A 15681-nucleotide genomic window follows, 5' to 3' on the forward strand; every position below is an offset into this window, starting at 1 on the left:
AGGCAGAGCAAGGCTTGGGGACTTGAGGGAAGAGATAGGGCATGAAGTGGAATGTCTGGGGGGAGAGGGGTTGAGCACCCCCCGGGAACGCCACAAGTTGGAACTTATGACTGATTGGCTTTCGTCTTAAGCATAAGTGTTTTTATCTTAAATAGCTGTTTTCCTATTAAGTGTAACTAAGGAAATCATTAGCCATATCTGAACTTATTTTAATCCCATTATATTTTTGTCTCTTGTGTCAGTGAGTTCTAATGGTTCATTATGCTTTGCTTCGCTAAAGCATTTGTTTTTATTAAGATAAAATTTGTTGTTCTTTGAAATTTCCTTATGCCCTTACAGAACTTCCCCAGAGACCTCAGTGATCAATGCTCTTCCCCCACCTCTAATTTCAATTCCTGGGGAAAACAATTTTGTCTACTTGGATATTAGTCTCTGTGTTCTATTATTTTGACAAGATAATAAACAGTATTCACATGACTTCCACTGTCATTCTTATTTTATAGACATTTATTGCACTACATTCTCAAAATTAAAGTGAATTCTCTTCACTTTATGGGTGACAGGAGAGGGATCATGTGAGGATTACCTATTGTGTTCTCTCCTTCTGAGGCATCTGGTATTGACCACTGTCAGCAAACAGGACACTGGGCTAGATAGTGTTGGTATAACCCAGTATGGCTGTTATGTTCTCTGCCAACTTTCTCTTTTGGAATTATTCCCCTTCATTCTTCCTGTTAACTTTCTTCATATATTTGAGTTAATGTTGAAGTGTCCTAATTAGAAGGTTCACAGTTAACCTCATTAGGAGTGGGGAAAAAAAAAACCATGGGCATTATTTTCTATGGATGTTATGATTCATTCCAACAAACAATGAGTAATTTTGAGATACAGTGTCTTGATCCAATTAAGGGTGCATCTACACTGCACTATTATTTTGGAATAACTAGCATCTACACAGTAATTCCGTATTTCAAAATAATATTGAAATAATAGGTGGCTTATTCTGACTCATGTAAACCTCACTCCACAAGGAATAACTCCTCTTCTGAAATAGCTACAGGAAGCTCCTGACTTGCAACCGCCTGAGTTCCAACCCCCTGCACTTACAACCATTTTTGTAAGTGCAGAAAGGGAAGAAACCCCCCGACTTACATCTTCAGCTTGCATTTACAATGGCGCATGTAGCCTACCATAAATGAGGGTTCGAGTTACGATACCCCCAACTTGCAACGCTTCCTCAGGAGCCAATTGCATCGCAAGTCGTGGGCCTCCTGTACTTCGAATTAGCAGCAGTGGAACATCCACACTGCAGCTATTTCAGAATAGCTCCTCACCAGGGCAATTCTAAGTTATTCCTTTTCAGTGCCTCCTGGGACTCTAAATAGAGATATCCCATCCACATTAGGGGAGCCTGCCTCAGACTAATTTTGAGGCTTCCCTGTAGTATGGATGTTGTATTTCAAAATAAGTTATTTTTGAATATATCTTCCAGAATAGCTTATTCCAAAATAAGCTTGCAGTGTAGACATACCCTAAGAGGTACTCAGGACACCTGAAAATAGTTCCAGTGAAAATAGTTCCAGTGACAATTACTGGAACCAGGCCCTACAGACATGCTCTGACTCAACGAAATATTGATTGTGCTTAATTTTTATCACATGAGTAATCCCAGACCCATTCAGTGGAATACTTGAGTACTTAATTTGGGGCATATTTTTATATACCACCAAGTTCAATTGTACTTTGCTAAACAGGGATGGGATTGGATTGCTCCATACTTGAGTTCTTAGCTCTATTGATGACTCACAGAAAAACTTTCATGGTAGTAACTAGACCTGGATCCTGCACTATGATTGCATGGATTTGACCATGTAAGTCACAGATCAGGATTGAGGTTCAAATTTGTAGAGAATTACTGTGTAAGGTAAAGTACAGACATACTTTATTTCATTACAGTGAGATTCTAGTGAAGGTAATGTTATCAATGTTACCCTAATGTTAAACATTATTATTACCCACTCTTACACAGTTACATTAATTTCAGTATTTAATGGTGCATCAATTAAAATTATAATCTTTTTAACATGAATACATTAAAATACATGGAGTATGTGCTCTAAAACATTAATAAAAAGAGGAAGTGGATACATTGCTTATGAAAGGAAGACACTAAAATTATTAAACCATGCTATTCATTACATGGGCAACCACCCTGCATATTTATATCTTTAAACCTCTATTAATACAACTTAGTCCAAGTTGTGAAACACTAATTGCAAACAGTTATTTTCAAGAATGTATTTGTTGTTTGAAATTCATTTATTAACTTTTTCTGCACGTAAATCTTTAACAGCTTCAATCGTCTCTGTAGTGAAGGGTATGTCTACACTACACTACCGTTGATCTTCCAGGATTCGAATTAGTGGGTCTAGTGAAGACACTAATTTGAGCTGAGGGGCATTCCGGTTGATGCCAGTAGTCCTGCTTCTATGAGGAGTAAGGGAATCCTAGAATCCTAGAATCCTGGGACTGGAAGATACCTCATGACGTGATCAAGCAAAGGGAGAGTGTTCCTCCTTTGACTTCCTGCAATGTGGACAGCACCAAAAGTCAAATTAAGGTACTTTGACTTCAGATATACAATTAACATAACTGAAGTTGCGTTTTTTCGACCTTATTCTGTAGTGTAGACATAACTTTTGGTGCTACAGGACCACTCCTTTTTAAAGTTTATTCACTTGAATATTTCTGGGAAAAACACATACGGGACAGGACCACACTGAATGCCATGGTTTTTTTTTTATTTGAACAATCATTCACAGAAAATGTTGTGCAGTTTGTCCTGGGATCTATTTAAAATGTACTAACTTTGTATTTAAAGATTGTGGGATAATAGAAAAAGGTTGTAACATATTAGAACAATGGTCTGTGTAATCCATGTTCCTCTCTCTGAGAAGGTATAACTTCAGATGACTCAGAATAAGGTATACAATTCTTTCTATCTCCTGAACAATAAAATAACTAGTCTTTTCCTGACTAAATAGTTATTTTACCTATGTCCTGAAGCATGGAAGTGCCTATTCATTATAATTTTCATTTCCACATCAGCCATAGCTTCTAGAGTGGTCAATTTAAACTAACAATGGATGGAAAATAACTTACAATAAGGTTCAAGGCATAGGTGTGCACAGCACATTTCATTAGGGTGTGCACCCAGGAAACTTTATTTTTTTTATTGGTGAACATTTATTGAATACTCAATCATAAAGGACATGCTGCGAGCAAATGCGGGCTTTCTATTCATTTCTACATTCGGTGCTTATTGCGTAATACAACAATCCATACTTTAAAACTAAAAGAACATATCATGTGATTAAATTAAAATGCAAAGCCACTTTTTTTTAGACATTAGGGTATGCCTGGGCACACCCAGCACACCCCCAGCACATGTCTATGGTTCAAGGGTATATGGAAGTGAATACAACATGTGCTCTTCTGTTTAGTATACAATAATTGAATAATGTATGCCTTCTTTTGGCCGCACAGGCTGTCAGATGCATATAGTAGCTGAGAAAGCACCAGTTAATTTACCTCTTGATTGAGTTAATGATTGGGGAAACTGACCCCTTGCTGTTGCCAGCTCAAGGTTATTCAGATTTAATCAATGATTATATGTTCCAACCCTTAGCACACTGGAATGGGGGGACACTTAATATATATGCATATAGGTGATAGGTACCAATTAGTGTGTGCAAAAGGGGACTATGTTTCATGCTGAAAGAGCTTCACATTGGACGATTGTGTCCATTCTGAAGCTGCAATTTGGATACCTGTTTTTGCACATAAAGCCTGAAATATAACCACCTTAATTAGAGTAATCTTCAGCTGCCTAAAAATCTAGTTTAGCTAGTTAGCTGAATAGCAGTATGTGAAAGCTTACCCAAGTAATGCAATGATTTTATTCTGCTTGTATCCTACCTGTTAACCTCTGTTGTCTTGTCTTTCTGTCCTGAGATTATTAGAGACCTCAGGGATTATGACCTCAGGGACTAAGACACTGTGGGCATTACCATAAACAAATATTGATAATGATATACTGGCCATATGTTTTAAAGAGGGTAATTGTCATATGTGTGGCCAAATGTCTAATGAAGTTTCTCTCACTGCAATTAAATAATTACGGGGAAATACTAAAAGCAGTTTTGTCCCCTGAGTCCACAAAAATTTGAAACTTACAGAATGGTTTGAATGTAACTATGGTTGTCATCTGGCTCACCATGTGGATGATTTTGTGCACAGATGAGTTACAGTAAGAATGACATCATGCAAAAGAGCACAATAAAACCCCTTTTCTTTCCTATTGTATTCTTGATTAAGAAGCGTGTCAGTAGGATCAGCACTCTAGATAAAGTATGTAAATGTTCAGTGTCTGTTATTCTTAAGCTATTATTTGTGGAGTCTTATCATAACAGCTATCTGATGGAAAGTGATAGGGATCAATTCCCATAAGGAGAAAGCTCTGAATAACTTTCCAGTTCAGATATCACCATGACATGGTTAGTTCTAACTTAATAACTCTGGGTATGTCTACACTACCCTCCTAGTTCGAACTAGGAGGGTAATGTATGCATACCGCACTTGCTAATGAAGCCCGGGATTTGAATTTCCCGGGCTTCATTAGCATAAGCGGGGAGCCGCCATTTTTAAATCCCCGCTGCTTCGAAACCCGTGTAGCGCGGCTACATGGGGCTCGAACTAGGTAGTTCGGACTAGGGTGCCTATTACGAACTACCGGTACACCTCGTTTCACGAGGAGTAACGGTAGTTCGGAATAGGACCCTAGTCCGAACTACCTAGTTCGAGCCCCGTGTAGCCGCGCTACACAGGGTTCGAAGCAGCGGGGATTTAAAAATGGCGGCTCCCCGCTTATGCTAATGAAGCCCGGGAAATTCAAATCCCGGGCTTCATTAGCAAGTGCGGTATGCATACATTACCCCGCTAGTTCGAACTAGCAGGGTAGTGTAGACATACCCTCTGTTTTTTGCCTTCAGGTCATTAAAGTATCTATAACCTTGCTGACTTGTATTCTCTTTTACGAGAATCCTAAAGATTTCAAGCTGTGCTAGTGATATTTTAATAATGAGCCAGGCAAGTGGAACACTATGTATGCAGTCAGGGTTGATGAAGAGACTTCACTGGACTCTGGGCAAGGTGGGAGGGCTTCAGCTCCTGCCACCCCTGGAAGAGGTGGTGCCATGGGCAGAAGAGGCAGGATTCAGACTAGCCTTCCCTCAGAGTGGCCTGGATCACACTGGGTGGAGCTCCAGAGGCAATTTAAAGGGCCCAAGGCTGCAGCTGCTGCTGTTGCCAGGAGCCCCATCCCTCCCCTGGCTCACAATCCCTTTACCTGAGGTTCACTACATACCTGCCACTCTTACCCTCTCCTGCCCTGCCCTCACTCCCCTTCCATTTCCTTTTAGCTGATCCCCTCCTAACTAACTTCCTTCCACAAAAACCATGGAATGAACATGATCTTGGCCACCAACAAATTGTTCTTGCATCTTGTATAGTAGATGCTTTCCCCTACTCTGTTTTTATATAGAGCAAAAGCAAGGGCATGGACTATCCGCTACTCCAAGTTTATATAGCACCTAGCACCATGGCAGTCCTTCCTTGGTTGGTCCTTTGGCCCGATAGCAATAAATATGATCCTTGACTGTAACAATACCTATAAATCAGCATGATTAGCTATGAGGCCATACTGGGATTCAAAATTGCATTAAACTCAGACATGTAGTCAATTTAATCATAGTGTCTCTGAGGTAAGAATGCTATTTAGTATGCCTAAAGGGAGAAACTCTTTCATCACTGAATTCAATGGGATATTTTCCATTCACTCCAGTAGAACCAGGATTTCACCAAATGTTTTCCATTCATTATTACCACATCCTTCCATGTCTTCCCTCTAATTTGTCTGCTTTATTCAAGTGTCATTTCTTACCATAATCCTAGAATGTGAGCTCTCTGTGCTAGAAACTGGAGTCTCTACTAGTTGGTACAGTGCCTAGCCCAATGGTGCCCTGCTTCCTGATCAAAATTACTAGCCACTACTGTAACACAAATTAATAATTACCTAAAACAGTAATTATTAGTGTCAAATCATCACAAGTGATCAATGTTTGGATGTCTTTCAGAATACAGCAAATATTGCATCTCCACTGATATTGAGGATTCATAGATGTTAAGACCATCAGAGCATGTCATTTGCCCTCCTCCAGTCTATCACACAACATAGAATTTCATCCAGTTACTTTTGTATTGAGTCTAGTAGGTCTGATTGAAGCATAGAGGTCACTTCCCACCTTGATATATCTCTACCAAAACTCTGACATCAATGGAAGGAGATCTGATGAAAGACATGAGTAGCAGACCTGCTGTCAGTAACCAAGATATTCCCATCCCTACCAGTGTGCTTATTGAAGTGAGGTGATGCCAGCTTGCATTCCATTCTCATACAGCTACTCTTGCCAGCACCAACAAAAAAATATTGAGCATTCTTTTATCATTTTTTCTTATTTGAATATAGTATTAAGTATAATTTAAAACAACAAGAGAGAAATTTAGCTTTTCTTGAATTGCACCCTTAAACAGTCATGTTTAGGCGTCATTAGCTCTAATTGTAGAGTCCATCTCTTTGGAGTTGCAAACCTCTGTGGGGTACCTAAACTTACCTATTAATGAAATAATTCAATTAATCATAAAATCAGAAAAAATATGCTTAACATGAGTATGGAATAGGAGTAAAAACAGTTCTGGTAAGAACAACTGTCTCCTGCAAAAACTTAAACAATGAATACTCTAGCAGAACCATTAAGCCTAACAAAACATGTAGATGGTGTCATAAGCTTTTGTGGGTACAACCCATTTCTGTGAGATTTGCATAGAAATGTCCCAAATAACTATATTTGGGAATGGAGCTCACACTTTTCAAACTGGTATGATTTATTAAACACAGTTCTTAAAGATACTGAACATGAAAGGGAGGGAAAACAGGAGATAAATAATACATACAACAGAATGGGCCTAGAGATGAGTAGCTGTTTATTTTATATACACTATAAGCCTCACACAATGTAATAATACAGTATTCAACACATTTAATGAAGTGCAAAAGCAACAAAGAAGGACATTTTAATTTAACATTGGAGAGAGTTCCAAGTTTAGCTCAGTTATGTTACTGAAAAAGTGTCAGCCATAATGTTGTTATGGAGCCAAATACAGAAGGTTTTTTTAATCTTTCATTACTGGAAACTGACTCATGCAGGAACAGCTTTATATCATATTATCAGAGATGAAATTATCTGACTTTGTCTGAATCATCAATATGATATTAAGAAAGCGCCAACAGTGATTTTTGTACCATACTGCAATTTGATATAATAGCGGAGCTAATAATATCAATGATTATTGCCCATGGTCCATCGCCTGTGAAAGATCCAAGTGTTTTTCTTACTCTTCTTTAGAAAGCACTTTTAGGGTGTGATTTAATTTCTTCTCTCCTTTTTTCTTCTCCCGTGCAGTTAAACCGTAACTACTATTAAAAAAAAAACCCCAACAGTTTGCCCTGATAAAAGAGTTCACGCTTTAGATCCCCAGTTCATCCAGGTTCTGAAGCATATGCCCAGTTATAAGCATGTGATAAGCCTCAGAGGGGGTAGCCATTTTAGTCTGTATATAAGTTACATTTCAACCCCCGAAATCTTATGCCCAAATAAATCTGTTAGTCTTTAAGGGGACGCAGGACTCCTCATGGTTTTTACAAGCATGTGAATTATCCCCAGGCCACCAATGGGATAGGGGAAAAAGATGGGGGGGAAAACAGGGCAGCTGCCTCAGGGATCAGTGATACAAAAGAGCCTGGAGCTCTTAGTTACTGCTGCTGTTACTGCAAGATCATTGACAGCTGGAGCCACAGGCCCTTTAAATTGCTGCCGGGGGCCATGGGCTGCCACAGGCTGCCTAAGGAAGGAACAGCACTCTCCAGGCAGTGCTGAGGGCTGCCTAGCCCCATCCCCGTCCTCATTTCCCCCCCCCCCCCACTTCCCCAAGGCCCAGGTGAGGTTATCGGCGCCACTGATTGTCCCATTGAAGATGGTGGGACAATACTATTAATGTACTCAAAGTTAAAAATATACATAAGGACCTTTCAGTCTTAAGCCCTAAAAGAGATAAGACAAAGAGGAAAGAAAACAAAAGGCAACTGTTTGGATAAAGGAGTGTGGAGAGATTATTGTTGCTGAAGGAATGATTTCTGGATGAAGTGTCTTTGACAGTGGAGAAATAGGCTTGGTGGAGAAGAGAGAAGATTTACAAGCGCAGAGGATAACAGAAAAGATGGAATGAGGCTGAGGCGATAAGAAAATACAAGATAGGGGAAAGTATGGAAACATGATTGGAGTTTTACAGAAAATAGAAGATTATGAGGTTATGATATGAAATATGAAGATGGGATCAAATTATCTTACTATACGCATCCCGTATTCCCTCCCCCCTCAGCCACCTGGTCTCCTTCCTCTCGCCTCCCTGATGCTAACCCAAAATGGGGTCAGCAACCTAGGCTCTTTGACTCCTCAACAACAGCACTAGCCTTCCTTGCACCTTGAAGGTAAACTGCTGCTGGGCTTGTGGGGAAAGGTGGGAAGGGGGCAGGACAGTGTAGCGAGTGAGTGGGTGGAGACAGGGCCCACATGTGGGGAATCAGGACTGGGGTACACCCTGGCCCCCTTGAGCCATCACACAGCTGCTGGCTGAAGCTCCAGCAGTCACCAAGTGTCAGGCGGCTACCAGTGTTTTAAAAACAGCTGCTCTGTTGCACTGGCCACGGGACCTGCATGGTGGGGGGTGAGGAGGGAGCGAAAGTACAGGGCTGGTGGAGCAGCAGGCAGAGAGGGAAGGAGAAGGGGCCTGGGTTGGAGGAGGGGCCCACGCTGGGGAAAGGGGGGCCCTAGTTGAGGGTGGGGGCAAGGGGAAGAGACCTAGGCTGAGGAGGGTGAGGATAGAGAAGGGGCCCTGTCTGGCGTGGCTGCAGCTTGGCCTTCCCTGGTGACTGGGGGGAGAGCCGGGGTTGCCTGCCCCCCACAACCGGGGGGATGGTGAGCATAGCAAGCAGGGGCACAGCCCCCAGTATATATATCTCCTCAAAAGGACAAGAAACTTGAAGAAATAAAAAAAGGTGAGCCTCCTCATTGAAGTCAAAGGGAGTCATGGCCCAGAATTTCGTTCAAGTAGTCAATGAAAGTACACTAGGGAAAGAAAAGGAGGAAGGAAAAGAAGATGGTGGTAGCAACAGCATTTGAATGGAATCGAGAACGTGTGGTGAAAGGCAATGAGGCTAACAAGGTGAAAATTACATTTATTAAGGCAAAAGACCTAAGAGTAAGAAAGTGGAGCGTTATAAGGAGAACAGCCTCCATGTTGTCCCATACACTAAAAGGTAAACAGGCACCCTAGCTGCCTTTTCAGCTGGGACTGATTGACTAATCCCCTTGTTGCCTCATGTTTAGCAAGTCCTCACTACGGATACATATACACACCAGTGTTATTATGAAACAACTGATGTTATTCTAAATAACAAAGAGCACGTCTACATTGCAAGCCATTATTTTGAAATAATAGTGAGCTGGAGGACTTCTCACTCTGACTCCTATAACCCTCATTTTACAAGGGGTAAGGAAAGTCGAAGGAAGAGTGTTCTTCCTTCAACTTCCTCCTGTGTAGACAGCGCCTAAAACTAAATTAAGCTATTTTGACTTAAGCTATGCAATTGATATAGCTGAAGTTGCATAGCTTAATTTGAGTTTTGCCCTGCTGTGTAGACATACCCTATGGAAAAGGGATGCAGATGAGACAAGTAAGAATTGCAAATGAAGCGGGGGATTTAAATATCCACTGCTTCATTTGTATAAACATGGCTTCCGCTTTTTTCCAGCTTGGGGCTTTGCCGGAGAAAAGTGCCAGTCTAGACGGGATCTTTCAGAAAATAAAGCCTTTTCCAAAAGGTCCCTTATTCCTGATTTTAAGAGGAATAAGGGATCTTTTGGAAAAGGCTTTATTTTCCAAAAGATCCCATCTAGACAGGTGCTTTTCTCTGGCAAAGCCCCGAGCCGGAAAAAAGCGGCAGCCATGTTTATACAAATGAAGCGGGGGATATTTAAATCCCTCGCTTCATTTGCAATTCCGACTTGTCTCATCTGCATCCCTTTTCCAGCAAAGGGGTGCAGTATAGACACAGCCTGCGAGTACATATGGGTATAAGTGACAAGGAGTCCTGTGGCACCTTATAGACTAACTGAAGTGTAGGAGCATAAGCTTTCGTGGGCAAAGACCCACTTCGTCAGATGCAGGAGAAAAGCTTTTTTGCCCACGAAAGTTTATGCTCCTACACTTCAGTTAGTCTATAAGGTGCCACAGGACTCCTCGTCGCTTTTGCAGATTCAGACTAACACGGCTACCCCTCTGATACTTGACACCATATGGGTATAGCCTCTTTCCTGACAGGTTGATAAAAGGTCTAGTGACTTAAGATGCCAAAGCCCCTTGGCTAGGGTTGACAGTCACTGGCCTCTTGGGGTTTTGGACCCCTTTGCTCTACTGGCTTAATGAGCACTCTGGTGGTGATTAATAGATGAACAACCCAGACCCGCCCATCCCTCTGGGCTCCAATCTAGAGACCAACATATGAAGCAGCTAGAACCAATTTGACTCAATCCCTTACTGGTTCCTACAATGTCCCTCTTGCAGGTTGTGTCCCAGACTCACATTCTGAGATCCTTTTCTTCTGGAGATTTAGATTCCAGGAAGCCTGTCTTTGTAGTGATTCCGCAACCTCTTCTGGAACCCCCAGCTGGAAAGATAAAAAGCCTCCCAGTCAGAGGCCAGACACAGCCATATATGGGTATGTCTACACAGCAGGGCAAAACTCAAATTAAGCTATGCAACTTCAGCTACATCAATTGCATAGCTTAAGTCAAAATAGCTTAATTTAGTTTTAGGCGCTGTCTACACAGGAGGAAGTTAAAGGAAGAACACTCTTCCTTCGACTTTCCTTACCCCTTGTAAAATGAGGGTTATAGGAGTCAGAGTGAGAAGTCCTCCAGCTCACTATTATTTCAAAATAATGGCTTGCAATGTAGACGTACTCTATGTTATTTAGAATAACATCAGCTGTTTCAAAATAACACTGGTGTGTATATGTATCCATAGTGAGGACTTGCTAAACATGAGGCAACAAGGGGATTAGCCAATTAAAGGTGATACTGAAGCAGGCTTGCCATAACACCTACTCATACATAATTTTGGAAAGATGTTTTTTTTTCGGAATTTCACTGACTTCAATTAAAAAAGGTCTAAAAACCCAAAATTAAAAGTAAGGCTTTATTTTAGGTTGAACACATTTTTTTTTCATTTGACCGGAGATGACTTTTTAAAAAACTTTTCATGTAACTGAGAAATTCAATACATTTCATTTTGGTTTGATTGAAAAACCAGTTATTTTCTCAGCTCCAGTACTGTATTGGAAACCATGGAAGCAGATGAAGTTAGTAGTAAAGAATATACAGGATAAGGTGACTGAGGAGAGAGGCCTAGGGAATGCTAATAGATAGAAGGAGAGGAGAATATGAAGGAATGCTGAGGAAGATGTTAAACTGGTACATTATGAGAACCGGGAATGCACAGAGCAACAAGCTGAGAATGGAAGCAAGGTGGGAAGAGTGTAGTGCCTGCAGTGACAGGAAACAGCTATATCAGGAAATTAACTAAGTGCTTAGGGCTTGTGAAAAATCATTAATGACCTTTGTGATGGTTGCTGTGATTAAATGGAAAGAATAGGGTGCCCAGAATGGGTAAAAAATAGAATATTTTAATTTAAATTTTTAACAGAAGAGTTTCTTTTTTTCTTTCCACACACACACACAAACAAAAACATTGATTTTTTTCCACCAGGCACAAAAAAAAGTTTGTAAGCAAACTAAAAGGAGCTGATTGATTAAAGGTAAGGGAGGAAGGGGTCTGTTTCAGGAGAAAATCAAGCTAACTATTTTTAAAAGACATTTTTCTTTGCCTTTCATATAGAATGTGATATATGAGCAGTGCCATGCCATGCTAAGTCAGGCTTGCCTCCAACTCCTAGTGGTACAGACTGCTGCATCAAACACTTACAGAAAGGATGCTAATGCTCTCGTAGAAAATAAAAGGAACAATATCCAGTGCTTAAAAGCTGGCTTTTTCAAAACAAGATAACAGCAGCAACAAAAATTAACAAGTTTATGAAACAGCGTTGTGTGCTTTCTGAACAAAACAACTTCATAAAATAATATTTCTATCAAAAATAAGCCAAAGCTAGAATAGTGCTGAGTGTCTATGGGTTAGGTCTGCAAACCATACTAACATCTGGATGGACAAGGCTGTAGCATGAAGAGTGGAACTGGTGAAAGAGGATCAGGTTTCTGTAAGGATCTAATTTAGAATGGCACCTAGGGCACAGGAATGGAAGGTGGGACAAATATGCTTGAGCACAGGTTCTTCTGTCTCAGCACATAATGCTGGCCATTTTGCATACATAATAAAGGACTCTTTCAGGGTTTCCTCTACTCTTTTCTGTCCATGTGTGGATTTTTTTCCATCCCTTGTGCAGAATGAATTTTTATGTGGACTGAGGCATGTGCAAATGTGCACTACCTGCAGAAACAAAAAAACTAGCTGTGTGCATTCTGCTAATCAGGTGGGCAGCATTTGAATTTCTCCAGACCAGCTGGACAAGCACACAGCTTTCGAGGAATACTGGTCTCTTTCTTGCACTCAGATTGCCTGCTTCTTCATGTTTTGCAAGTGAAACAGGATCTACCCATGGCACCTCCACCTATAATTTACACACCAATAGATAGGGGAAGAGAAACCCCTGCTGCATATGACCCCTCCACCCTGCTGTACTTGCTATAGGATAAATAACTCCTTTCAGGGGTGAGGATCATCCTCCTTGGAATTTAAAACTACAGAGCAGTAGCCAGATAAGAGGGTAGAAAATGACTGAGAAGGAACCACTTGCACCCACAGAATGTAAAATAGGGAGGAGGGTGCCGCGTTAGGAGTTGCTACATCACGGAGGGTATGTCTACACTGCCACCCTAGTTCAAACTAGGGTGGCTAATGTAGGCATTCAAACTTGAAAATGAAGCCCGGGATTTAAATATCCCAGGCTTTATTTGCATGTTCCCGGGCGCCGCCATTTTTAAATGCCTTCTAGTTCAAACTGCCTGCCTGCGGCTACACGCAGCACAGACTAGGTAGTTCGAATTAGGAGCTTTAATTCAAACTACCTAGTCCATGCCACGTATAGCTGCGGGCAGGTAGTTTGAACTACAAGGCATTTAAAAATGGCGGCGCCTGGGAACATACAAATAAAGCCCTGGATATTTAAATCCCGGGCTTCATTTGTATGTTCGAATGCCTACATTAGCCACCCTAGTTCGAACTAGGGTGGCAGTGTAGACATACTCTTAGGTGAGGCTAGGAGACAAGAGCTATCCAGCTGCGGCACCAATAAGGTGAAAGGGGAGAAGGCCTCAGCTTAAGCTGCTAAAGCAAGGACTGTAAGGGGAACTGCTAAACTTGGGTATTTATAGCTTTTCACTCCTCCTGACAGAACTAGAACCTGACATAAGTTGGGGTGATCCTGGGAACCTGTGAACACATCCCAGGAGAACAAAAGAGGCATAGCATGGCCAAGTGACATCTCAAGAGGCACTGCACTCAAATCTCTGTTACTTCAGGTGCATTGGATCCACCTGAGAATGTTGGTAGGGAAGTGGGCGGGGGAGAAGCAGGTGAAGCTGTAGAATGGGAACAGCTTTTACAGACCAGGAAGGTGTCATGCCTGCTCAGATGTGTTGTGAGAGTGAGTAGGATAATTTTCCCTGACTGAAGAGATAGGGGGTCTGGAAGGCATGAGAGGAGGGGGAGAGGAACATGCTCTCATTGAGGTTCAGCAGCTCCCAAAGCTGATTTTTGTCAAGCATGTGTTGTGTCCTTCCATCTTTACTTATTTTGCATTCAGACTAAATTCATTTCACCTCAGGAGGATTGTTACCTCAGAAAAAGGCTGCAGGGTTTACTTTAGAGCCAAAGCTACATTCACATCAGAGCATAGGCTATGTAGACCCTGTAGGCAACATCTGTGAAAGTGGCCCAGGTCATCCTTTCAGCAGCCTCTCTGCTGTGGAGCCCCTGCCAGGATTGAAAGTTGGCATCCTCAGTAGGAATGCACCTTGCAATGCCATGATCTAGGCTTGCACAGGGAAGTATAATTAATACCCCTCTAAGCCTGGTTCAGCGAATATCACTCACCATGTAGGATTTGTTTTGTGACTATGACATCGCTCACATCGCATTCCCTTCTTCTCTCCCATTACCCCACTTCTCAGAGACTTAAAAATATAACAGAAACCTAAAAGTGCTCTTTGAGTTTCAATTCCTGTTTCTTTTCCTTATTCTTCTCCAATTTATCTGCAGCCATTCATCTCGCCCAAGAGTTTGCCTCATCCACACCAGAAAATTATATCACATTGTCAATGAGATTGAGAAGCAGAGATATTGCGCAGAACATTGCCTGATATTTTAGCAGCTTTGATGACTCCCACTTTTACAATGGATTAAAACTCATGCTTTCTGGAAAGGCCGTTTTTTTTTTATCCTTGTCACTTGGTGGACCCGACATGTATTAAGCCTGAAGCCTTCTAAGGTACATCAAACTACCAAGAGGCTTAGAGACTACTGTTAAGCTCTTATAGGATGTGGGAAAAGCTGATTTGCAAAAGATACAAAATGCACACTGCCTTGTTAGTAAATGATTTTGCAAGGAATGTGTTAACCACAAGATCAACAGACATTAAATGGACAAATGTGATGTATTGATTGGAAATCTATATGTATATTAGAAGATTTACCCAGCATTGCTCAGGATCTTAACTCAAATAATTTTTTTCTTCACTGAAAACCTCGCCATGGCCACCGCAGCTCCAGCAGTCATAGCCAGGGGAGGGGCACATGTTCTCCAGCTGGAGGACAGATGCACACAGAAAAAGAGACAAACTTTTTGAAATATATAGTAGATAGCTGTCTGTTTCTCCACCCCTGCCGGCCCAATGGGGTTATAGCTGTCCCTGTCCCCATCTCTGCCTCTTTCTGCCCTTGTGTGGACTTTCTACAAGATAACTCCCTCCTGCCAGACCGCTCCCTTTCCATTTTATGAGAAACTGTTGAATTCCATGCAAAACCCATTATCCTGGCTCAATCAAATCCTTACCTTGCTCTAAGTTATGATAAGAGGAAGCTGCATTCTGATGAACCAGAGGTTTGGAGGTTGTCTAGGGGTGGTGTTTGTGGTGAGGGACTGGGGCCGCGAAGGAGGAAAGCTTGAACTTAAATGTACTTTACCAATTCCAAACTTTATTGACTACAATCTGATTATATTAAATCACTCTCTCTGATTTGTTTAAGACAACGTAGCATGCAAATAAAACATACATTAAATAATATTAGTACAACAATAATAATAACTTCTCCTACAGCTAATTCCTTTATGGTTATCTTGGAACAGCCGGTAGAGTTAGTTATTAGTTTGCC

The sequence above is a fragment of the Pelodiscus sinensis genome, chromosome 3 (genome assembly GCF_052426305.1).
Source record: "Pelodiscus sinensis isolate ZL-2025 chromosome 3, ASM5242630v1, whole genome shotgun sequence".
Lineage (NCBI taxonomy): Eukaryota > Metazoa > Chordata > Testudines > Trionychidae > Pelodiscus > Pelodiscus sinensis.